At 41.5% G+C, this 24,613-nt stretch overlaps 1 protein-coding gene and 1 non-coding gene across 6 annotated transcripts in view; one reads left to right on the plus strand and one right to left on the minus strand.

The window, feature by feature from the left end:
* The window catches only part of DOCK9 (dedicator of cytokinesis 9), a 299,448-nt gene that overhangs the window by 218,302 nt on the left and 56,533 nt on the right, over positions 1-24,613 (minus strand). The gene's annotated exons all lie outside the window — the stretch shown is intronic.
* Positions 18,551-18,657, plus strand: LOC112611232. Its single transcript, XR_003116600.1, has one exon. It is a non-coding gene; the product is annotated as a U6 spliceosomal RNA (small nuclear RNA).

The raw sequence follows: 24,613 nt of genomic DNA on the forward strand, positions 1-24,613 counted from the left end.
TACTACTGAATATCCATGAAACAGCTATATCAACTCAAAGGGTGAAGACCTCTGAGAACAAACACATTCCAGCCCCCACAATGGAACATTTCAGAACTCTCCTGGGATGTTTAAGAATGCTCATGATCATGCTTCCAGAAGTAGAGGCAAAATTAGTGCTAATTTGAACCCTGATATGACTGTGTTACTTGCCTAAGTGTACAGTAATCTAAGACACTGTATTCTGTTCAACAGGTAGCCCCATCATCAGCTTCATAAATAGCAATGATGAAAACAAACTGCTTGAAGTCAGAAGAGGTGAACATAAACTTTCTTATCTTGAATTTTTAAAAATCTCAAAATAATCTTTCTGGAGGGCAGTCTGGCTACACATACCAAAATCCTTTAACAAGTAAATATATTTTGACCTAGCTACTCCAGATCTGGAAATCTGCTAAGAAAACAACTGGACAAATGTTTAAAGTACATATGCATAGATATTTATCACATTTATAATTGGAAAGGAAAATGGAACAGAGGGTATAGGTTAAATAAAATATGTTACATCCATAAAATGAAATGACCCCATTAAGAATGAGACATAAATATCCGTTCATTGACATGAACAGATGTTTATGATATATTGTGCAGTCTATATATATGTCTATATATATATGTCTATATATATATATATATATATATATATTTTTTTTTTTTTTTAGACGAAGTCTCGTTCTCGTCCCCCAGGCTGGAGTGCAATGGCGTGATCTCGACTCACTGCAACCTCCACCTCCTGGGGTTCAAGCAATTCTCCTGCCTCAGCCTCCTGAGTAGCTGGGATTACAGGCACCTGCTACCACACCCAGCTAATTTTTGTATTTTTAGTAGAGACAGGGTTTCACCATGTTGGCCAGGCTGGTCTCAATCTCCTGACCTCAGGTGATCCGCTCGCCTTGGCTTCCCACAGTGCTGGGATTATAGGCGTGAGCCACTGTGCCCAGCCCATGTGGAGTGTTGTTAAAGCAAGATACAAGAAAGACTATACAACATAACAATATTCTTCTTATACTCTACTTGTATCTAAGTCATCTAAAGCTGCTGTAACAAAATACTATAGACTGGGTGGCTAAGCAATCAGAAATGTATTTTCTCGCCATTCTAAGACTGGAAGTCTGAGATCAGGATGCCAGTATGGTCAGGGGCCTGGTGAAGGCTATCTTGGCTTCTTCCAGTGTCCTCACTTGAGTTGGGGGGGGTGCCAGGAGGATCACTTCCTCTTTAAGGTCACAGTACTAAAAGATTAGGGCCCCACCTTTACGACTTCACGTAACCTTAATTACATCCTAAAGACCCTATTGCCAAGCATAGTCCCATTAGGAGTTAGAGCTTCAACATATGAATTAGGGAGGTAGGGGACACAATTCAGTCTATTGCAACTTGTTACATTTTTTTTTAAGAATAGTGGTATACGTGAATGAAATCTGGAAAGGTTGTATCTCAAAATGTTTAAAACAGCAGTTGTCTCTGTGTTCCTGGACACTGGCATGCTTAGTTTCTACAATAAGTGTGTATTACTGGTTTATAGTTTAATAAATATTAAAGCAAAGGAACCCCACTGATAAATAAGACAGTATATTTTAACAAAGCGCTGGGGAAAGGTCTGGTCCTCTCTCGCGCTAGCACACATTGGCTGCACTCACAAAAAGCAGCCACAATAGAGCAGGGCAATCTTAGTTACGACACAGGAAATGGATCGAGGAATCAGAGCAGACTGTTCCTTGAAAACATCAGCCCAGTTTACTGTTGTGATCAAAACAGACAACAAAATCCACCGGGCATCATTAGGAAAAATATTAGAAATAAAATGGAAAACACAGCCTACCCAAACCATGGTGCTGTGACCAGACTTGGAGCCAAGGAGTACTCCGGCACCAGAAGGCTGCCAAGCAGGCTCCGGGCCTTCATGACACCTCGAGGCAGATAAAACCGATATAAATGTACAAGAAAAAGCCATGAGAACACCTAAGATAATCAAGATCTGGCCTCTACTTTCCCCACCTGCCTCCAGCTGACACGTATTATTATTCCATTTTCACATACCTTGTCCCTGATTATTCACTCACCTCTCAGCCAGCCCCTGAGATCCCACCTGTCCCCACCCCCAAACACACAGACAAGCAGGATGGGGGCTCTCAGGAGCCAGAGGCCATATCATCTTCAACTCTGCTGTCTGCACAGTGCACACATTCAACAAATGACTGTTAAATAAGTACACGATCAATTAAAGGATTTGTTTCATAGCCGGTAGGTTTTTCTCATTAGAAAAGACTGTTTAGTCCTTCGGGACTGTTTGGGGAAATTAAAGTGGTCTGATAAAAGTTTATACAGTACTAAAGACTGAAGACATGTTGAAGACATTTAGGAAATCTTGTAATGGTAGAGACATGAAAAACTTCAAGGTTTTAAAGCCATAAGGCAAAAAAAAAAAAAAGAGAGAGAAATATTAATTAGCAATGGGAAAAATTACAGCTGCATTATCCCAACATGTCACAAAAGAAACTGAAGACAGGTTCGTTTTCTCCTCTTGTGACAAGCGCTTTGCCTGTATTACTGCTCTTTATTAAGCGGCTGACAGGGTCCTAGCTACTGCTAAAGTTCTAGCCAAGCAAGTTCTTCCACTTCAGTTATAATTGGCAAAAACAGAACATGTTGAGAATAATCCAACAGCTCTTCAATTCTTCCACAGCTACTTGACGTGGAATATGATATTAGTAGCTATGAGTAAAATAGGTCAATCCTAGCCAATAAGGCTAGGCCTATCACAAACTTGCCCAGACAAGGAAAAATGGAATTAACAATGTGTTTTGTTTCAGCTCAAGCTTCCTTCCCAACCTCCACTGGAGATTCTAGGCTGAGCCATCCCTTCCTGTCCTCAAACAGTACCTGCATGTCCCACGTGTCAGCGTCCCCATCATTTTTTGTACACTCAGTACAAATAAGCAATCGAGACTGTTTCCTAAATGAGTTGAACACAGTCAATTAATCAGAAAAGGGGAAATGCTTTAGGAAAACTCTATACTCAGGAATAAAATCTTCCCAAATCAGTCTTGTCCCTCAACTGTGGTAGAATTACTAGTCAAAACGTAGGTGTCTATACTTGAAATTCAGCCTGTCCACAACTGCCAGATAAGGACATCTCCTAATGTAGCACCCACCATGCGGCTGATTCACTGTTTAAATATAAATTCCAGTAGGAGCCTGAACAGCCCCAGCCTTACAAAGCTAAATCCTGCACGCAAGACATCTGTTTGTTACTTCAGAGCCGTCCTTAGTGATGGTAAAAAGGCTTTTTCTTCACTATATGCTTCTCTCTTACCCTTTTTACCTTTTTGAGTCAGGGTCTCACTCAGTCGCCCAGGCTGGAGTACAATGGCACAATCTCAGCTCATTGCAACCTCCACCTCCCAGGTTCAAGCCACACTCCTGCCTCACCTCCTGAGTAGATGGGATTGCAGGCACGTGCTACCACGCCCGGCTAATTTTTGTATTTTCAGTAGAGACAAGGTTTCACCATGTTGGCCAGGCTGGTCTTGAACTCCTGACCTCAAGTGATCCACCCACTTCGGCCTCCCAAAGTGCTGGGACTACAGGCATGTGCCACTGCGCCTGGCCTTACCTTTTAATTTATATTGTAACTTATTCCAAAAGGATTTAAAGTTATTTACATATATATGTAATAAAATTTTAAAGTATTTTAATAAGCAGATGAGAAAAAGGCTGATAAAATGGCAGGTAATACAAAAAATAAGCAAAATTGAAGGCCAATATAAAAGTCATTTTGAAAAAGCCTAGAACCTGTTAGAATTTGGTCATATGTTTGGAAATAGGCTTTAACAGTTAACTGATGACTTGGCTGGGATCAGTTACATGAACCATACCGTATATAAAATGAAAACAAAGCAGTTCCTCATGAAAAGCACAAACCATTCATATTATGAAGGGAAGAAATTTATTCCAGGGCTCCTCATAAAAGGAACACCAAAAAACAGAAAGGACAATGATTATAATAGCTAACAATTAGCACTTATGTACAAGACACTGACCTAGGAACTTTAGACATACTCACTCATTTAATAGCCCTGTGAGGCAAGTACCATTATTATCTACAAACAGCAGATAAGGAAACTGAGGAACAGAGTGGTTAAGTAAATTGCCCAAAGTCATACAACTATTAAATTGTGAATTTAAGAGGATTCAAACCCCAAAGGCTGGCTCCAGTATCAGCATTCTGTTTTTGTTTGTTTGTTTGTTTGTTTGAGACAGGGTCTCCTTCTGTCAACAGGGCTTGAGTGCAGTGGTGTAATCACAGCTCACTGTAGCCTCAACCACCAGGACTCAAGTGATCCTCCAGCCTCAGCATCCCAAGTAGCTGGGGCTACAGGCATGCACCAACACGCCCAGCTAATCTTTGTATTTTTTGTAGAGACGGGGTTTCACCATGTTGCTCAGGCTGATCTCCAACTCCCGGGCCCAGGCTATCCACCCACCTTAGCCTCCTGAAGTGCTGGGACTACAGGTGTGAGCCACAGCACCTAGTCCAGAGTCAGTACTCTTAGCCACCATACTACAGAGCCTCTTGCCATTCCAATAGCAAGTAAGCAATGCCTTCAATAACATCCTTATAGTTGATTCCACTTTCTTAAGTATGTTTCTTATCATGTGTTTCAGTATAGGCCAAGAAAAAAACACAAAGCTTAGATCAGGAACAGAAACTCCACTGAAAACAAATGAGGCAGACCAGGCAAGTGGTTCTCTAACAGATGGATAGATATTTGGGACATTCAGGGTCTTCAGAAGAATGCGTGGCCTCGAGCCCTTTAGGCCATCCTTCATGAACGTTACGTTCCCTCCACAAAGGCTTGGTGCACACTGAGTAGCTGAAGTGGGGGTTATGCTTTCTGAGGGCAGGTGAAATACAGCTCTAACCTGATGACAGTTAAGGCAGAATCACAGGCTGGAGTCACCACCTGAGCTGGAGGTAGGACAGACATCCTATGCAAGCTGAGAACCCTGACGCAAACCCATATATGAAGATAAAGTCAGCCTACCTTTGCATGGGGGTGACCCAGGGAAGTACCAATGGGCAGGGCTCCCTTAAGAAATGGGTCATCAATAGAGGTAGTCTGGACAATATCCAATTGTCAGTCATTACCACTGCAAGCCCAGGGAACATTCAGTCATGAACCACACAACTTCTTGGTGTGGTGCCATGACAGAAGGGTTAGAAGCACACATCTAGGGACTGAAATGGTCAACAGGCTCGGAGAGATCATTAACAGAGAGCCAGTTACTGTTTGGGGGAAACTAAAAATTTAAAAAAAACATACATTTTGGCTTTAGAATAAGTGATTTTAACTAATCTTCTCAGTAGTTTCTCCAAGTTCAAGTTCAAGACCGTAAAACCATTTCATCAGTATTCCCTCACTGACTGAGCATTTACTATAGAGCCAGGCACTGTTCTAGCTGTTGGGAGCAGAGCACTGAATAAAGCACACAAAAATCCCAGCCATCATGGATCTGATTTTTTTTTTTTAAAGCAATAGGACCTTGCTTTGTTTCCCAGGTTGGGGTGCAGTGGTGCACTCACAGCTCACTGTAAACTTGAACTTCTAGGCTCAAGTGACCCTCCACTTCAGCCTCTTGAGTAGCTGGGACGACATATGTCAACATACGTCTGGCTAATATTTTTGTTATTGTTGGTAGAAATGAGATCTTGCTATGTTGTCCAGGCTGGTCTTGAACTCATGGCCTTAAGCAATCCTCCTGCCTTGGCCTCCCAAAGCACTGGGATTACAGGCATGAGCCACCACACACCTGGCCATGAATCTTGTTCTTGTTGTACTGTAAGTGTACTCTTAAGTAACACTTACTACTAATTACTATTACTACACTTATGCTGTTGTTCTGGACAAAGAGGATATCAGGTAAAGAAGAAACTATACAGGGTCTGGGGAAAGGTGTGCTGGGGCATTTTAGGATTAAGCAGAGGGTCCTAGGAGACTCCCTGAGAAGGGGGTCTGAGCAAAGGCCAAGCAATGAATGGTGCAATCCCTGGTGGAGATATCCTGGGAAGTGGAAACAGCAAGGCAGCCTGGGTGCCCAGAGCGAGGTGAGGAACGAGCAGGAAAGAGGCACACAGGTGAACAGAAGGAGGAAGTGCTAGGCAGTGCTGGAGATGAGGCTGGAGGCCGCTGTAAGGATTCTTCATTTGACCCTGAGCTGCAGAAGGTCCAGAGCAGAGGAGTGACATGGCCTGACTCCTTTTCAGAGGGCCACTCTGCTGCATGCAGAAGAGGCCGCAGAGGGCAAGGAAACCAACAGAGAGACAAGTGTGGAGTGAGAGGGCGCATCTTTCCATCTCGCAGCACCTCTGCCACATGCACAGACGGCCTGCTGGTGCAGGCAAGGGTGGTGGGCAGAAAGCAGCGGACGTGATGCATGACAGCAGCGTTCTAGAATCCCAGACCCAGAGCTCTGACAGAGCCCCTGGCAGGTTACTCTCCCCGCAGGCAATAAAAGAGAAAAGAAAAACAAGCAGAATCTCTTAAAGTCAGGTTAACCAAAGACAAGTCAGTCTGGCCTGAGGGACAGAAGCTTGCCGCATGGGAGGGGCATTGCCATTACTGGCCCAAGCAGGTCCCGGGCTGTCGGGTTATGGATACACTAATGGAAGAGAGCGCTAGAAGGAGCTAGTCCTTCTAATCTCCGATACCAGTTATTCACAAAAGCATATTCCAAAATACCTCAGAGCTTAAAATATTTAACAGTTAATACAGCACCACTTAAATTCCAGCTATACATAACACTGACTTGCAAAATGCATCTGATGCCTTGAGTGATGCTCTCCTTTCTTCCTCCCACATATTGCAAGTGCTAACATAAGACCCTCCATAAAATGCATCCTCTCTCTGGGTTCCCACAGGTTGGGACCACCCGATCTGATCACAAGGGCATACGGCATGCCAATACCCCCTTCTCAGTCTCAGATGGTAGCCTCACCAGCCGGGAAGGTCTCAGCATTTCTGCATGCTTCGCTGTACCAAGCAACTGCTGGCAAGACACACACAGAAACTCTGAGATATATTTGTCCCCACTCATTTTGACAAAAGCTGTGATAAGAACAGAAGGAAAAATGGCAAGGCATCCTGAGGGAGGAGGAGACCCATATGCGGCTCCTCACAAGCCTGGTGCTGGTGGGAAGGCCACAGAGGCACACCCATCTGTGACTTGACACCTCTTCATGCCTGATAAAGGGACAGAACACAGAAGTGTCATGTCAAACTGCACTTCCTCTCACTCTCAAGACCCTTCGCCCCAAAACATGTTAAGTAGCTGGATTTTTAAAAAAAATAAAACTATAAATATTTGTCTCATACTCATCATAGTTTTCTTTCATGCTCCCTTTAAATTTCTCCCCCCGCATCAAAGACTGACCATAAGCCATTAGTAAGAAAAACCTGGCCATCTAGAAGACTGGGATGTAAAGGGGCTACATAATTCATTATTGCTGGGAGAGGGTTCACATATATAATACCCTAAATATACATTTACCACATATTATTTCTAGGACTATACTAAGAATGTATAAGCTGATAACGCTACATTAGAAAACTATTCTTTAATAAAATATCTTACTTCTCTGTACGTATTTAGCTTTGATGAATACATGGCATTCTCACACAAACACTCACTTCATAATTTAAACTTAAGGCCACTAATTACCCATTTATACACACGGACTACATACATACAAGTACACTGAAATAAATATATTTGCTTTAGAAGTAAAGACTAGTTTATTCTAACACCATTAAACTACTTGTTAATTAAGCAAGATAGTATTTACCAGCCAGGAGGAGATCAATAGTTCTGAATCTTCTTTTGTCCAATTGTATGCTGTATATTCAAGGGCATTATTCTCTCCTTGCTGTTTGCACATATAAGCACAGTTTCTTTCAAAAACGGTGCGGATGCCTTTAAACAGAATCACACTAGTAGTGCAACCCATCCCCAAGGTGTGGATGTTCAGTTTTTTAGCAATCTCTACTCCATTTCCACATCCTCTTCCTTGGCTCTTCCGAAACAGGCTCCCACTGTACCATCTTCATGACAAGCAGTCACCGGTACCGGAACAGAAGGGAAGCTCTGAGCTGCCGTACTAGAATCCGCTCCTGCTCAACAGCCTGACAAAAAATCCAGGCTCGAGTGTAAAACAGGAGGGGTGGTGCAAACATAAGAGGACACACCTCGGATGCACCAAAACCTTTAAAGTATTGTTTTTCTAGCTGATTGCTTCACTCTTAATACCAAAGGACAAATAAGCAGGAGATTTACATGTGGCTGCTGGAAAACTGCCGGCTCCTGTGATTTGCTTGGGATTGTTCTGAATCTCAGAACCTGCCCAAAATGAAAAAGACAGTGCCAGACAGCCACACTGCTGCAGATGCTGCTGGGAGGCACAAAGAATGTTCATCTGCTGCAAGAAATCCGTCTCCCAGAATGCTTAGCCTAGCATCTATATTAGCAAACATCTCTTTCCTTGACCTAAATATGCTATTTATTTAATCCTGCATCAGCGGGAAACAGAGAAGCAAAGGAAAAAAAAGTCCAAAAAACGAGTGAAATCGCTAAGATGACTGCTGCTATGGAAACACGTGCAAGCCCACTTCAAACAACCTTTTGCACGTATGGGTAACAGCTTGCTGACAGCAAACCACAAGGGAACACAACATTGCAGTGTCGATCTTGACTTCAGCCCACCTCTACTCTTTGCTAGAGAGGGCTAGCAAGATTGCACTGCTTAAAAGGATTCTCCCATCCCTGGTACCCAAAGATGCAAATGAGAACATGAATAAAGGGCTACCCAGTCTGGCTAGATGCATGCCTTCTGAAGCAGCACTTCAGTATACAATGGGAAATACATGCTGAGGTCTCACAGCCACCATGATTATGTTTGGTGTGTAAGTAATCCAACTCCTTCTACTGTAGACTGAACTCAGTGACACTACACTACCTCAAGTGAATCTTTGGGAATGGCAAACAGGGAAGCTTGTCGGTGATATGATACCAAGTTGACTCTTGCCATTTTCCTTCCTCAACAAGGAAAGGCTAACTATATAAAAAAGACCATGCTGCACACACAGGAAAACCTTTCCCAGCCACAATATGTAACTAGGAAAAAAGTTATCAGTCTTTTAAAATCTGCTCTGATATTCTTATTTCACAAGGCTACAGATAGTTTCGTTTTCTCTCTATATATTTGAAAGTTAGAGTGAATTATGCTGACTGAGTACCTGGGGGCTGTGTAAACCCGTGCATGTAGTAAAATCACACTTGTAGGGAATACCATCCAGGCACATGATCCCACAATGTCTGTTTTCTATAAGTAGTTTAGTCATTGGGCCCCACAGAAAAGCGAAAATCTAGGTTTATTCTCTCTCCTGTATTTTTATGCAAAGTGTGTCGAATAGCTGTACAAGATCAAAGACGGGGAGATGTTGGTCACATGCAAAAAACAGGATGACCTGTGGGGTCTAGAGCATTCCACTTCCAAAGGGTGATTCTGTTAAAATAGAGCTATAGGGTTCAAGATTACATCCAAGTTGTGACATTAGGAGAGTCTTCATGCGAAATCACAATGCTGACAGGTAAACAACTGGAAACTCACCTACCCAGAATCTGAATATTGGAGACTATAAAACACTAAACGCATAATTTAAATGTCAGTTTTGAGAATTCAGCAAATCTACAATTAACCTGACTCCTAAACAGCAAGAGAAATATCTTTAAAAGCAATAGTTCATTCAATAGAAATAAAGAGAGTACCTTGAAATTTAAAATTAATTTGTTATTGTTATTACAAATTTTAGACATCCTGCCTACAGAAGCCAGGGAATATTATTTGAGATATAAAAGATTATGTTTGAACTTTACCAAGAATTATAAATGATAACCAAGCAAATTGGAAGCTGCTGGTATATGCTGTTTGATTTACTTTTAGAACCCTCAGTTCGTGTTTAAAACAAGAGTCTAAATTAGGGGTGTCCAATCTTTTGGCTTCCCTGGACCACACTGGAAGAGGAAGAATTGTCTTGGGCCACACATAAAATATACTAACACTAATGATAGCTAATGAGCTTTAAAAAAAAAATCACAAAAAATCTCATAATGTTTTAAGAAAGTTTATGAATTTGTGTTGGATCATATTCCCAGCCACCCTGGGCCACATGCGGCCTGAGGGCTGTAGGTAGGACGAGCTTGGTTTAAATGGTCTCACCACAAAAAAATATAGAAAAAAGGTAACTAAGTGAGGTGATAGGTGTGTTAGCTAACTAAGCTAACTCAACTGCGGTAATCATTTCACAATGTATATCAAATCATCATATTGTATACCTTAAATTTACACAATTTTGCCAATCATACCTCAATAAAACTAAAAAAGATAAATAAAAGTAAAAGCTAAATTTTAAAAAAACAATAAGAGAGAATGAAACAATTCCCTAACTCATTCAAAAGAAAAAGCAATGTTTTCTGGCAATAAACTAATAAAATGTTGCCGTTTGAATGTGTCCCACAAAGTTCATGAGTTAGAAACTTAATGCCCAATGGACAGTGCCAGGAAGCGGGACCTTCCAGGAGTGATTAGGGCAGAACCTCACTGATTAATGGTGTTCTCAAGAGTGGGTTTCTGATAAAAGAATGACACCAGCCCCCTTTCTCTCTCTCACTCTTTCATGTTCTCTTTTCCTTCCACCTTTCACCTTCCACCATAGGATGATGTGGTATGAAGACTCTAACCAGCTGCAGCCGCCATGCTCTTACATCTTCCAGACTCTAGAACAGTGGCACGAATAAATTTCTGCTCATTATAAATTACCCTGTTTGTGGTATTCTGTTATAGCAGCAGAAAATGGACTAAGACATATACACATTGAAGCAACTTGTGCCAAATTTTAAGTATTAATCACTTTCCAACCAACAAAATTACTGGGCTCTTGAAAAGCAACAGAAAATATTTAGAGTGAAGTATTCAAAAACAGGTCTCATGATAATAGAAGCAAGACAAAATGAGTAATTCAAAAGGTATGTTTGGTTTCACTGACTTTTCTGTATCAGAATGAACTTGAGTTGTTCTAAATTGAAAATTACCATGAATTTCATCAGAGGACATGAATAGATGGATGGTATCTATTGGCAACCAGTGCGGCCACCTAAAAGAGTATATATTTCAATTTGGAGATCACATTTACTCTCCCATCTTTAAATGTCACTTCTAATTTATACAGCTCCTAAGACTAAATGTCTGCCTTTGAATCCCTTTTGAGACGCAGGCCCATGTCTTCCTTTCCTGCTAATACTGACACCTGACTTTCCTACCATCTCACCCTCAGATGTTCCAAATGAATCATCCTTTAATATGACAAACTCGTATGGCACATCCACACAATGGAGTATCATTCAGTCCCAGGCAGGAACAAAGTCCTGATGCATGCCACTACACAAACGGCCTGAACACCATTATGTGAAGTGAAAGAAGCCAGGCACCAAAGACCCCATATTGTATTACTGAAATGAAATGTCCAGAGCAGACAAATCCAGAGAGATAGAAAGCAGATTAGTGATTATGGAGGGCTAGGCAGACCAGGAAATATGGGGTCATTGCTAGTGAGTATGAGGTTTCTTTTTAGGGTAATGAAAATGTTCAGAAATTAGACAGTGTTTCCAATATATATTCTCAAATGTATATATAATCTATACACACATATAGTCTGTGACTACTGAATTGAACACATTTATGGCATGTGAATATAATTTTTAAAAAGTGACTACACTTGTGATACTTTGAAGCCTCATTCCTCCTTCATCCCTCTCTGTCCACATCTGGGCAGGCAAGAGAGGAAAGTCCAAGTGGCTCCCTCTTATGACAGCAGCAGTAAATTCAAACCCTTCAATGGGAACCCTCACTCCACACCATCCCCCATAACCATCACAAAAAAAATGCCAAGCCAGTCTCCTTTCCCTGCTCTCTCAAGCCATTTTAGGACCTCTTGGGAGCTGTCCTGTTCTCCCCAGAAAGCCTCATTATATGAGTAATAAACCTTTTCACACCCTCTGGGGGTGGGTGTGATGTCAGCTGACTCAATATCTAAGGCAACTGTGGCCAAGTGGAGGAGATCCATCCCGTTTCTGTGGAGTGGCCCCAACAGTGAATTCTATCTCAAAGCTGCTATTAAGAACATGGGTGGGGAGGCCAGGCGCAGTGGCTCACACCTGTAATCCCAGCACTTTGGGAGGCCGAGGCAGGCGGATCACCTGAGGTCAGGAGTTCGAGACCAGCCTGAGCAACATGATGAAACTCCAACCCTACTAAATACAAAAAAACTGGCCAGGCAATGTGGTGTGCACCTGTAGACCCAGCTACTGGGGAGGCTGAGGCAGGAGAATCGCTTGAACCTGGGAGATGGAGGTTGCAGTGAGCTGAGAGGGCGCCACTGCACTTCAGCCTGGGTGACAGAGTGAGACTCAGTCTCAAAAAATAAAAAAAAATTAAGAATGGGGGTGGGGCCGGGTGCGGTGGCTCATTCCTGTAATCCCAGCACTTTGGGAGGCTGAGGCGGGCAGATCACGAGGTCAGGAGATCAAGACCATCCTGGCTAACACGGTGAAACCACATCTCTACTAAAAATACGAAAAAATTAGCTATGCGTGCGGGTGGGCGCCTGTAGTCCCAGCTACTCGGGAGGCTGAGGCAGGAGAATCACTTGAACACGGGAGGCGGAGCTTCCAGTGAGCCGAGATCATGCCACTGCACTCCAGCCTGGGCAACACAGGGAGACTCTGTCTCAAAAAAAAATAAAAAGAATGGGGGTGGGGAGAATGGCAGCTACTCTGCCCATCCTATAGGTTGTCAAATTCAAATAAGGTTAACAGGAGTGAACTCAACCAAGAAATTGCTAGAAATATGTAAGTACCTATTAGGTTACTGTGTAACCTAAAACAGCACCTTGCTTGATAAATTCAACAATTTCTGAACGTTGTTTTGGTCCCACTTCTCAGGAATATACTAACCCCATTAACATGGGAGGTGGCTGGGGCTACCCTTAGGGTGTGCATTTTAGACCTGGGAAAGGGGCTCCAGGCTATACAACCCGCCAGAAAGCCTGTGCAGAAAATAAGTTCAGGTTAAGGCCTGCCAGCCCACTTGGTGGTCACAGCAAACCTCAGCCATGCAGCCAGAGACCATAGCAAACAGGTCCCAAGCTTTGAGCTCCTGCAAAGCTTAAGCATCTGGAGCTGCTGTTCCCACCTACGGCTCTCTCTTTGCCGACTTTCCGTTTTAAATGTATTCTAACAGACAAATTAGTTTGATTGGTAGATGTATTTACTACGCTCCTAGAAACATGAATAAAGAGGAATCTAGAGTGACACCTTAAAAATCCAGAACTATAAACTAGAATTAATATTGTATTTCAAACAGATATAAGTCTTCTACTTATATATCAGACCTCAGGTCTATCTTAGGAGGCCAGGAAGGGAGACGAATTCTCTCCATTCTGCAGTGGCTGAAAGGAAGATCTCACATAATGATAATACCTCATACATGATCCAGCACACTTCACCAAACCTAAGTAAAAGGAGGACGGATAGAATTCAGTCTTAACACATCATTCAACTTAAATGCCATTATGAAAGCCAGTCCATTTGAAAAGTTTATTTCCATATCTGACAGTCCATATTTCATACATCAAGGCAGTGAATTCTGCTAAGCAAAGAAACCTTATGTAAGTTGGTCTCTCAATGCCTCATTCCTTTTATAACCAATCAATATAATCAAATGTAATTAGAGTATCTGGCACAGAGCCTAGTATATACCACATGCTCAATAAATGCTGGTCTCTCTTCTTTTTTTGTCCCAAATTAAATGGTTTTCTTCCCTGATAATGAGACTAAAAGTAGGGTAATTCTTCTAAAAATACAAGCATCTCATACAAAATTCAAATATATGAGAATTTCAGATCTAGCAAATTCAAACAACAAATTTTATTTTTGTTGAAAAAATGATTAGGCCGGGCGCGGTGGCTCAAGCCTGTAATCCCAGCACTATGGGAGGCCGAGACGGGCGGATCACGAGGTCAGGAGATCGAGACCATCCTGGCTAACACGGTGAAACCCCGTCTCTATTAAGAAATACAAAAAACTAGACGGGCGAGGTGGCTGGCGCCTGTAGTCCCAGCTACTCGGGAGGCTGAGGCCGGAGAATGGCGTGAACCCGGGAGGCGGAGCTTGCAGTGAGCTGAGATCCGGCCACCGCACTCCAGCCTGGGTGACAGAGCGAGACTCCGTCTCAAAAAAAAAAAAACAAAAAGAACAAATGATTTAAAGAGGGAAGGCTGGGCATGGTGGCTCACACCTGTAGTCTCAGCACTTTGGGAGGCCAAGGTGGGTGGATCACGAGGTCAGGAGATTGAGACCATCCTGGCTAACACGGTGAAACCCTCTCTGTACTAAAAATACAAAAAATTAGCCAGGCGTGGTGGCGGGCACCTGTAGTCCCCGCTACTCGGGAGGCTGAGACAGGAGAATGGCGTGAACCTGGAAGGCAGAGCTTGCAGCGAGCCGAGATCATGCCACTGTACTCCTGGGTGACAGAGCGAGACTCCATCTCAAAAAAAAAAAAAAAAAGAGGGCAATGGGGATGTTGAAACATGAAAAAAGAGTTGAGATAAGGAGTGGAGCTTTCAGCAATGACCATCAGAGAAAGGTTTTTCTCCAAACACCGCACGTTCTCATACATAAGTAGGAGTTGAACACCGGGGCCTGTCGAGGGGTGGCGGGAAAGGGGAGGGAGAGCATTAGGACAAATACCTAATGCATGTGGGGCTTAAAATCTAGATGACGGGTTGACAGGTGCAGCAAACCACCATGGCACATGTATACGTCTGTAACAAACCTGCACATTCTGCACATGTATCCCAGAACTTAAAATTTTTTTTTAAAAAAGACTTTAAATAATGAAAATTAAGAAAGTATTATTAAATAAGGACCTTTTAAATAAAAGTGTGAACTCTTACCATTGTGCATTTCAGGAACATAATCCTCAAAATTTAGACTTATTGCATATTTAAATTTATCCATCATCTATTACGCCCATCTCAATACACAAGAGAGTTAGAACACTTTGAGATGTCTAATACCAGTTACCTTGAAGTGAACAAAGGTGACGGGCAGGGCCAGAGGGCACAGTGTGGACAGTTGTTGGAGCCCTGTGAGAGTTCAGGGCTGTACTCCTTCTGCCTGGACCACTGTGAAGTACATTATTTTTGCTAAAAATATATCCCTAAAGTTATGATCACATAAAACACTGGAGTCAGGTCTGTTGCTAATAGTGTTATTTAAATGTTCTCAAAAGTAGAGAATGCAAAATAACACAGGTTTCTCCATGTTGGTGCTGGAATGTCAGGGTGGCAAACAGTCCCTGTGGGCAGCTCTGAACAAATGGCAAGCTCGATGAGTGGCCAAGTGAAAGGAAGTAGAAACGACCAGGGCTAGCTCCAGGGAGCAAGGGTCCGGGGGGTGACCAGAGGGGTCTTTCAGAGACCACAGTCACTCAAAAGAAATGAGAGAATCTTCCTTTTTCTAGTAGGAGACCAAGTTAAATAGCTTTCAAAATAACACAGGTCAGTCAGAAATGCTGGCACCTATAATTCCAGCACTTTTGGAGTCTGAGGCAGGAGGATCGCTTGAGCCCAGGAGTTCACGACCAGCCTGAACAACATAGCAAGACCCCCAGTCTATACAAAAAAATTTAAAAATTAGCTGGATGTGATGTCACAAGCCTGTAGGCCTGGCTACTTAGGAGGTTGAGGCGAGAAAAGTCACTTGAGCCCAGGAATTGAAGGCCGTATTGAGCTATGACTGTGGCACCGCACTCCAGCCTGAGAGATAGAGAGAGACCCTGTATCTAAAAATCAATCCATCAATCAGGTCTTCAAAGGGAAGAAACGTTTAAGAAAAACAGCTTATTTGCTGGTAGGAATGTAAAATAGTGCAGCTGTTATGGAAAGCAGTATGGCAATTCCTCAAAAAATAAAACATAATTACCATATGATCCAACAATTTCACCTTTGGGAATAGACACAAAAGAAATGAAAGCAAGACTTGAAGACAGATGTGCACACCCACGTTCAGAGCAGCATTATCCACGACAGCCAAAGGGCGAAAGCAACTGAAGTGTCCATCAGTGGATGAATAGATAAGCAAAATGTGGTTTCTTCACACACAATGGAATATTATTCAGCCTTAAAATGCAAGAAATTTTACATACAGCATGGATGAAACCTGTGGACTCTATACAAAAGGACAAATATTGCACAATTCCACTTGAGGTATTTAGAATAGACAAATTCATAGAAACAGAAAGTAGCATGGTAGATGCCAGGGGCTGGGAGAAGGGAAATGAGGGGTTAGTGCTTAATGGGGTCAGAGTTACAGTTTGGGAAGATGAAAAAGTTCTGAAATGAATGGTGATGATGGCTGCACAGCAATGTGAATGTACCAAGTATCACTGATGTGTACACTTAAAAATAGTTAAGATGATACATTTTATGTTACAGATATCTTACCATACTTTTTAAAAATAGAAAACCAACTTGCTGGGCATTGTTTTCCTATCACTTCTAGAAACAGGTGAGGTGTAAGACCAGAAAAACGAGGAGGGTGACTGGTCTTTTCTCCGTCTCTCTCCCTGGGCCTGCCAGCCCCTCACAAAGGGAAGATAAGCTACAGGACCTATCCCTGTTGTTAAGCAATGAATGACTGCATTGCACTTCCTAGAAAAACCCTTCCAACTGTAGAGCATCATAGAAAAAAGATGGCTGAGATTTAAATTTCTGATTCATACACAACTTCCACTACTTTCTTTTTTTTTTTTTTTTTTTTTTTTTGAGACAGAGTCTCGCTCTGTCACCCAGGCTGGAGTGCAGTGGCCGGATCTCAGCTCACTGCAAGCTCTGCCTCCCGGGTTCACGCCATTCTCCTGCCTCAGCCTCCCGAGTAGCTGGGACTACAGGCGCCTGCCACCTCGCCCGGCTAAGTTTTTGTATTTTTAGTAGAGACGGGGTTTCACTGTGTTAGCCAGGATGGTCTCGATCTCCTGACCTCGTGATCCGCCCGTCTCGGCCTCCCAAAGTGCTGGGATTACAGGCTTGAGCCACCGCGCCCGGCCTAACTTCCACTACTTTCACTGAGAGCCATGAAATGAATGAACAAATACAATGTACACAGGTCCAACTGACTCCTCAGCTCAGGAAACTGCCAGAAGTGGCAACTTAAATTACTGTTACAGGAGGTCATGGAGCAAAACCATGGTTTCTGAGGGAGCTCAGTTCTTTAAAGAAAAACCAATAAATCCATAAATGCTGATGCTATATCAAATATAAGAAGCTGCCAAAGAGCACGCCTATTGGTAAAGTCGTTGAGTATCTGCAAGGGCTGATGGCACCAAGGATCATATGAGCGCAGGAAGCACTCACAGCCCCACTGTAAATTAGGCACTGGATGAAGAACAAGGAAGCAGGACAAACTCAATGGCATAATGAAGTCAGAACTCGGGGACCTCTTCTTGGCCTTCACCAGCCATTCCCAAGGAAATTCTATTTTACGCAGACACCTGAAAAGATCACTTAACGGCAGGGTATACTAACTTTAAACAATAAAAGAAATATAAAGTATAACTCGCATACAAATGCACCCTTGAAACTGTTCATGCTCTTCATGTATGGAGTTACAGTTGTTGAAAAGTTGTTCCGACACGTGAAGAGACTAAAATTCAGATTCTACATACACCAATCACTTGTATCTTACATTTTAGCAGCTGACTGTTTTAAGTCTTTTCTGTCATTGTGGCAGTATAGAAATGCTGTCTCAACATGAAGAAATATTCCTTGAGGGAAAAGAGGAAAACATAAAACATATGTAAGATTTGAATTTGACTTTTTAAAAACTATTGCATTTTGGTGAGATTTTCAATTAATCAAAAGTAATAATGATACTAATGGGGTTACCTCTAATTAGGAGGGAAAGTACAATTTTTCAAAATAGTCCTATTTTTTTAAAAGCAGTATAAAAAGACACAAAATAAAATTAAAAAGTTCCATTTAACCTGGCTTATAGTCAGGTTAAATGGAACTAGACATTCCATATTTCCCTGTTTATAGAAGCTCATAAAACTTTACATTCTTTAGCTGACTCCTTACAAGGTTTTAATTTCTTTTCACAAAGACACAAAATTCTGAACCTTCTCAAGACTCTCTTTTATATACAGCCAGTTGGGTTGTGACTTAACTTTAACTATGTTTTAAAAGAGTGTTACTTCAATCCAATATTCCCTGATCTTTATGTAAATTTAGGTCAAAGAAGTGGGGAAATTTAGGAGAAACTATCCCCCACATAAGAACTGGACAGATTACAGTTATCACTATCCTTCCTTGTCAATTAAAAACAAATAGGTGCTTGCTTCAGCATCACACATACTATTATAAAATTGGAACGATACAGAGAAGACTGGCATGGTCCCTGCACAAGGATGACACACAAATTCATGAAGCATTCCATATTAAAAAGAAAGCAAAAACAAAAACAAAACAAAACAGATAGGACAAAAAAAAAAGATGGCCAATAAGCAAGTGAAGAATCACTGGGGAAATGCAAATCAAAACTACAATGAGCTTTCACTTCACACTCACTAGATGGCTAAAATCAAAAAGACAAGTATTGGTGTAGCAATTGGATTGGTATACCAATTCGACTGGTTTTGCTAATCAAAATAACAGGTATCGGTGAGGATGTGTTGAAACTAGAACCCTCGCACACTGCTGGTGGGAATGCAAAACAGGGCAGCTGCTATGGAAAATAGTCCGGCTGTTCCTCAAATGGTTAAACCCAGGTTACCGTATGATCCAGCAATTCCACTCCTAGATGCCCAAGGTTGAAAATATATGTTCCCACAAAAACTTACACATGAATGCTCTTAGCAGCACTGTTCATAATAAACAAAAATTGGAAACAATACAAATGTCCATCAACTGATAAATGGATAAACAACTGTAGAATACAAAGAAATACTACATACCAATTTTTTAAAAATGAAGTACGATCCATGCCACAGCATGGGTGACTCTTAAAAACATGCTAAATGAAAGAAGCCAGGCATGAGGATCACATAGAGCATGAATCCACTGCTGTGAAATGTTCAGAAAAGGCAAATCTCTAGAGACAGAAAACAGACTAACAGTTCCCTAGGGCTAGGGGGTTGGATAGGGCAGAGTTCCGGGGTGATGGCTAAGGGGTCCAGTGTTCTTTGGGAAAATAATACAGATGTTCTAAAATTGACTATGGTGATGCATGCACAACTCTGAATATACTGAACACCACTGAACATTTTAAATGGATGAATATGATGTATGAATCATATCCTGATAAAGGTGCGTCTTTAAAAACAAGACAGCACATATCAGAAGGTACATCAATCCAAAGTTGAATTTCTCTTGAAAGTACCCTAATTTCAATACAGTTATCTTTCCAAAACATATCACTACCCCTAACATAGCAAATGCCCAAAAGCACACCCAGCACTGCATATGCAGAAGAGAGGACAGCTAAGAATGGTAAGATGATTTCTTCATCAAGGGCCAGTTAAAGCTATTCTGCTTTAAAATTAAAGAGCACTTAAGGGAAACCTTTTATCTGGTCAATAACTTTGGTTCATTCATTATGTTAGGCAAGGTCTGGACCCAAGGGCCAAGCCATCTATCCCAATTCATTCAAAGAAATTTATTTTGCAGATGTTTTCCCACAAAATTTTCGTCTCTGCTTTAACCACAAAGTTCTCAAGATCCAAGAAAAAAATACCAATTGGAGAAAAAAATCAGAGGAGGGATGGAAAAAGGTTAACAGGGGATATGAAGTGTTATTCATATTTAAAAATCGGCTCTATTTAGGCCAGTGTAGTCATCTCGACAATACAGGAGATTTAAATTTTAAATGTAAAACCTAGATAAACATTACAGAAAGAGCACGGGGCAGAGTACCTCTTGGTTTAACAGTGTGTTACACAGGAATGAATTCCTGCTATATTCCAAATACTAAGCACAGAACTGAGTCACATGGTCTCATTTAATCTTGTTGTTGTTGCTGTTGTTGTTGTTGTCATTGTTGAGATGGAGTCTCACTCTGTCGCCAAGGCTGGAGTGCCATGGCGCAATCTCGGCTCACTGCAAGCTCTGCCTCCCGGGTTCAAGTGATTCTCCTGCCTCAGCCTCCCGAGTAGCTGGGACTACCGGTGCCTGCCACCATGTCCAGCTAGTTTTTGTATTTTTTAGTAGAGACAGGATTTCACCATATTGTCCAGGCTGGTGTCGAACTCCTAACTTCGTGATCCACCCACCTTGGCCTCCCAAAGTGTTGGGATTACAGGCGTGAGCCACCACACCCGGCCTCATTTAATCTTTTAAACAACCCTAAAAGTTGAGTTTTACATGTGTTCGCACTCATAATGTCCATCTTTGGACCTTGTTTCAAGGAAACAAGATTTCAACAGAAGCCCATCCTCATGCCCAGGCCCACTGAAGGGCTGCAGCCAATGTGAATACCACCTGGAGTGCTATTAAGAAACCAACGCATTAAACCACCAGAGGCTGGGGATAAGGGAACTGCAAGGTCAAATGTCTCTTTAGACCTCTAGCTTTCAAAGTACTGTCACCATGAATCATATTGAGAAATTCATTGTAAGTCATGATACAGTAAATGTGTGTAAAAAATATTTCCAAAAATACAACTGCAATTACAACCTGTGTCATACAATATTATTTGCTATTCCAGCCTCTCTGAAGAGAGGGAGGGAGGAAAGTGGTATAGCTCACGGAACTGTTTTCAGGACCACTCGTGGCTCATGGCCTGCAATGTGAAAAGCTACTGAATGTGCCAGTTCTGAACATCTCTCAGCACTTGTAATTCACCAGTCTCACTACATATCCCATCATCTATAAGCAGGTGACCCAGCGAAATAATGGCACAGCCTACTGAAGACAACAGTTGTAAGGCAACATTCTGAAAGATGGAGTTCTGTCTCACACAACACAGTAGTACATGCTTTGACTCACCTGTCTCACCAAAGTAAGAAGACATTGGTCCAGGAATCAATAGAAGAAGTAGGAGTGGCCCCTCTCACTATTACCCTAATACCCCACTCTAAAAATTTTTGGCTTTCATCCCTGCTAATACAGAGGTCCTGATTTTAAGGGAGCTATTAAAGGGAGGCAGCAATGTTTCCAGTGAACCGGCAGGAGAGACTGCCACTGAGTCATTCGGGGCTCCTCAAGCCACTTAGCCAAGAGGCCAATGGGGAGGATACACTACCAGTGGGGGTGAGAGGACCCTGGGTTGCTGCCTCCCAAAGAGTCAGGAAAGATCATGGCTTCTTTAATCAGGGCAGCTCTTAGTACTTCTATCTCCAACAGTAAAAGTTAATGGAAAACCACAGCAATCCAAAAAAAGGCAGGACCACTGAGAATTCAGACCTTCAGGTACAGAAACCTAATCCGTTGAAGTCCTGGCTGAGTGCAAAGGAAACACGGAACAGGTAACAGGAGAAGAAAGATACAAATCTCAACTACTGCCAAGTGGCAGATAAGCATATTTCCTTCTTGCTTTTGGAGAGAGACAGAGAGACAGACACAGAGAAAGAGAGAGAGGGGAGAGAGAGAGAGAGAGAGGGGAGAGAGAGAGGGAACTAGAACCAATTTCTTCTCCTTCTTCTTGCATTATTTTATACAAACATTGTTGAAACTTACCTCTACAATTTAACTCTGGATAACACAACATTCAAGCAGAACTTTAACTTAATTTAAGGAGGAATTCACAAAGCTCAGCAATAGGTAATGTGACTACCTCCCAGAGATGGATACACTAATGAGACTTTGTGACACCGCATTTTAGGGAGCTGGTGAGAACATCTTCATTTGTGTGAGAATGTTTATATTCTGTTAGACGAAAAGAAAGTAGTTTTCGTTGTGTGGAAGTTAAAATATGTTTAGGAGGATAGGTCTAGATACTGAATATTCAAAGGGGTGGGCTGGCCAATTATACAGGTATTCTCTCCCAGCTCCAACCATACTCTTCCAAACTCAGCTTTGTAACTCTGAAACCATTTCTGTTTTTCCAGTTGGCTCCCTGTTAGGGTCTGCCACTAGGGGACACTAGAGGGAGACTAGCTCCCTCCCCTCTGCTTCGCTAGCTTTAGCTCCCAGTGTCACCTCAGCAACACTTCTTCACCAGGGCAGCAGCAGTTCCTCCTAGTGTAGCAGCAGTTCCTCCTAGTGCAGCAGCAGTTCCTCCTAGGGCAGCAGCTGAATCTGGCCTGCAGTTTTTCAGCACTTACAGAACCAGCCTTGTTACACTCCCCTCAGAAACAGGTGCACCATCACCCACACCTCAGAGGTCTGGGTTTCAGCTCTGTGGGGCCTCTCCTCTAAGCTTCTAAAGATTTAATAAAGATTTCACCCTATTTGCCCCCAGCCCAGCTCCACAGTTGATGACTGCTTCCTACAGCCACTACCTCTATGATATCATAGCATTTGCTTTTTATCTTTTCAGTTACCTACTTACTAACAACTTTATACCTAATAACAATTCTTTATATTTAATTATCTCTGTTAAAATAAGTGGAATAACTTTTGTTTCCATGCTGGACACTGACTTTGTATGACATTAGGTTATAAACAATTTTTAAACACTAGGATCATCAAAGAAGATATGAAAATGGCCATGAACACATAAAAAGATGTTCAACATCATTGGTCTTTAGGAAAATGTGAATTAAAACTACAATGACATCCTACTACATATCTATTAGGATGGCTAAAATTTAAAAAGACTGACATAGTGAGTGTTGGCAAGGATGCAGAGTAGGTGAAACCCTCATACATTGCTGACAAAGCCACTTTGGGAAAGAGCTACCACCTGACCTAGCAATTCCACTCCTAGGTATCCACCCAAGAAAAATGAAAACACATGTCCACACAAAGACTTGTATACAAATGTTCACAGCAGCATTATTCATGACAGCCAAAAACTGAAAACAAACCAAATGTCTATCAACTGGTAAATGGATAAACAAAATGTGGTTTATCCGGACAACAGAATGGAATACACTATTTGGCAATAAACAGGAATGAAGTACTGACACATGCTGCAAGCATAGATAAATCTCAAAAGGGACCAGATGCAAAAGCTACATATTGAGTGATTCCATTTATATAAAATGTTCAGAAAAGGCAAATCTATAGAGACAGATGAGTGGTTGCCTGGATTTGGGGGTACAGAGAAACTGCTAATGGGCATGAGACTTCTTTCAAGAGTAATTGAAATGTTCTGAAACTAGATCATGGTGATGATTGCAAAAACGTACAAATTTACTAAAACTCATTGAATTTTACATTTAAAATTCAGAGTGCTGTAAAATAAAAGACTAGGAAAAATATTTCAAGAATATCTAATGTCATAGGCATATGAAATAAATCATAAGAAACCACAATGCACTGACATGCAAAAATGGAACATTTGTGTCTGTACATATATATAATCGCATGTAATAAATACAGCAAGCCTAAGAACCAAACCATGTTAGCAAATGATGAAAGAACAGGTTTCAAATGCTTAAAGATAGGTTTGGTAAGAGACATTAAAGAAATGTCCAGCTTAAGGGAAAGATGGTTTCACTGCTTCAAAACAGAACAGATGGGATAGTACCAGCATTCAGATCTAGCTAACATCATTAAAGATAAAGATAACATTTTTAAGTTGAGAAAATTCTCTCTTGCGAAGAAACAGGCTTTTCATTTTTTTCTTTAGGAATGCCTCTTAATAGTGACACTGCCAAGGAAGACAGACTAATGATGCCTCATTATAAAACCACAAAGCCTAACTGACCATTGGCACCAAATACCACCAAAGACATCATGTACATCACTGAAATTGTGCTTGACTTTGAAAACAAATGTGACTTTGAACTCAGGTATCATCACAATGTACAAGTAAGGGAACTCTGAAGATGGAACCACTCCCCACACTTACTTTACCATTCAAAAACATGCAAATTCTTTTTTTTTAATGACTGACTCCGATTTTGAATTCATTTGTTGATTGCTGGATGATGATAAACGTTCATGCTTGCTACAGAGTTCAACAGGAAAAGAACTAATCTTTAGCCCAAAGTTCAATGCATTCATATTTTAAGAAGATTTTTCTCCAAAATCCCATGTAAATTACCTCAGAAAAAATTAACAACATAGATTTTATAATAAGTATCTTATTTTCCGTAATTGATGTTTTCAAAAAAATAAGTATCTTTATCACTTTTAAAAATTAATTTCTGGTGCTTTTATAGCATAAAATTATTTTCTGCAATAGAATCCCAATTTGTAACATTGCCATGGAAATGTCTATGAATTTAACAGAGATCACTTCAAATGTTATCCAGGAACTAATTAAGCCATGAGACGTGGGTCACCTGAACACT

The sequence above is a fragment of the Theropithecus gelada genome, chromosome 17, assembly GCF_003255815.1.
Source record: "Theropithecus gelada isolate Dixy chromosome 17, Tgel_1.0, whole genome shotgun sequence".
In the NCBI taxonomy this organism is placed as follows: Eukaryota; Metazoa; Chordata; class Mammalia; order Primates; family Cercopithecidae; genus Theropithecus; species Theropithecus gelada.